The sequence below is a fragment of the Penaeus vannamei genome, chromosome 16, assembly GCF_042767895.1.
Source record: "Penaeus vannamei isolate JL-2024 chromosome 16, ASM4276789v1, whole genome shotgun sequence".
In the NCBI taxonomy this organism is placed as follows: Eukaryota; Metazoa; Arthropoda; class Malacostraca; order Decapoda; family Penaeidae; genus Penaeus; species Penaeus vannamei.
In genome coordinates, this window is record NC_091564.1 from 11,082,294 (window position 1) to 11,084,793 (window position 2,500).

Here is a 2,500-nt window from a genome sequence, read left to right on the forward strand (position 1 = left end):
TCTGTGTGTTCAGTAGTTTCGCTTAATCTACGTATGGTTGTAGGGGGAATAGCATTAAAGTGCTACATTCAACACAACGGTTTATAACGCAAATGTATTCCTAGTCTTATGAGATGTCTAATTTTGTTTATATAAGCATAGGCATATTTGTGTCTGACGGATCGTATGGCAATTAGCCGTGCGAATGAAGGGTATAAACGAATTTTTCAAATGTAAGATATCGAAAAGAGCGGAAGTCGTTTTTGATACATTAAGTATATCAGAAACTTTAAAAAATATAAATATAACAGTTCACGTTACCATACTAATAAGTTAATACCGTAATTGTGCATTAATTTATTGTCTAAAAGCCTGCACGAACATAGATAACTAAAAGGGTATACACACAGATACACATGTATGTATGCATATAAAAAACATACATACACGCATAAATGCACACAGAGAAACAAACATACACAAACATAAAGAAGGAGAGACACAAACACACATACAAGCACACAAATAATTACAACATTGTTATTGATATTATATCCATACATGATATTTTTTTTCTCCTGTATCCCTCCTTAAAGTGCGAAAGAAGGAAAGAGAAGAAAGGAAGAAAGAAAATAAATAAAGGAAGAGAGAGAAATAAAGAACGTGAAAAGTCACGGCAATAATTGATAAAAGTAACTATCATTATCTATTTTCTTCTTTCTCCCCTCTTTCGGTAATGGGAAGAGAGGAACAAGCGAATAGATAGAATGGAAGGGTGGAATCAAGACAAATTGTGTAATGAATGAGAAAAAAAGAAAAAGAAAGTCACAGAAATATAATTAAATGTTAGACAGCAAAAATAACGAATTAATGTTTTAATCTTATTCACGAATTGATAGTTTAATCTTACTCATTTTCTCTCTCTGTTACAAGTGATATAAAGAAAGGGAGAGAGGAAGAATGAAGAAAAGAAAAGGTGGAATAAAACAAAAACGAAAAAATAAAAAAAATGAAAATCAAAAAGAATCAGAAAGAAGAATAAAAAACAAAGTAAACGAACACAGAAGAAAAGAACACAGTAAATGAAGAAAGAAAAAGAGAAAATGAAGAAGTAAAAATCAAGACGTTGATCTTATTTTTTAAAAATTATCTATTCATTATTATTATTATTTTTTTTTTGCAACATCAACTCGCCAAGGTGCAACAACGAAAATCACATGCTTGGGGAACAGCCTGAGCAATTCGACCATGGCAACAGGCGCAACAATGGCAACACTAGCAACAAACGAGGGGAGGGGAAGGGAGGGGGAGGGAGGGAGGGAGGGGAAGAGAGAGGGGGAGGGGAGGGAGGGGTGGGGAAGAGAGAGGGGGCAGGGGAGGGAGGGAGAGGAAGAGAGAGGGGGGAGGGGAGGGAGGGGTGGGGAAGAGAGAGAGGGAGGGAGGGGTGGGGAAGAGAGAGGGGGAGGGAGGGAGGGGTTGGGGAAGAGAGAGCGATAGGGGAAGGAGGAGAAAGGAAGAATAAGCGGGGAGGGAAGGAGGGGGAGGAGGGAAGAAGGGGGAGGAGGAAGAGAGGATAAAGGAGGGGTAGGGAGGATCGAGAGGGGTGGGGAAGAGAGAGAGATAGAGGGAAGGGGAGAAAAGAAGCAAGGGAGAAGGAAGAAGAAGAAGGGAGGTGGGAAGGAGAGGGGGAGGAAGGAGTGGGGGAAGGGGGTGGAGAGGGGGAAGAAGGAGTGGGTGGAAGGTGCGGAGAGGGGAGGAAGGTGTGTGGGGAAAGAAGGCTGGAGAAAGGAGGAGGGAGGGAGGGAGGGAGGAGCAGGAGGAGGAGAAGAGGGAGAAAGGGAGATGGAGGTAAACCGAGAAGTGGGAATTACTGCAACTTGTTGGCCAGAGAATAATGGCTTTGGTGTCGTGAGCGAAATAGACCTTCCGGCTGAAATCTCTCTCTCTCTCTCTCTCTCTCTCTCTCTCTCTCTCTCTCTCTCTCTCTCTCTCTCTCTCTCTCTCTCTCTCTCTCTCTCTCTCTCTCTCTCTCTCGTCTTCTTTCTCCCTTCCCTTCCCCTTCATCCTCGTCTCAAATTACATTAATGAATAATTAAATGAGCGAATGGATAGAATAATGGAGAGATCAATAGGTAAATAAGTCACTCAATAAATATATGAATGAATAAATGAACATGCAAATAGATAAATAAATAGATTCAAACAAATAAATGAATAAATAAATAAGTGAATATAAAGTGAATAATCAGATGTATAAACAAATTCATGGATTAAAGAAAAATAGATAAATAAATAAATAACAAGAACAAATAATAAATCAAACAAACAAATACATAAACGACTAAAAAAACAATAACATTAAAAAACAAAACAAACAAACAAGTAAAACCCTTAAAAAAAAACAAAATATACGCGATACAAACTCTTCGATCCTGTTGACGAAAGAGAAAGCGTTCCGATCCCATTTGGTCGTGCAGCTTCCATGACGTTTATACGATGACCACCACGACGACTGACACGG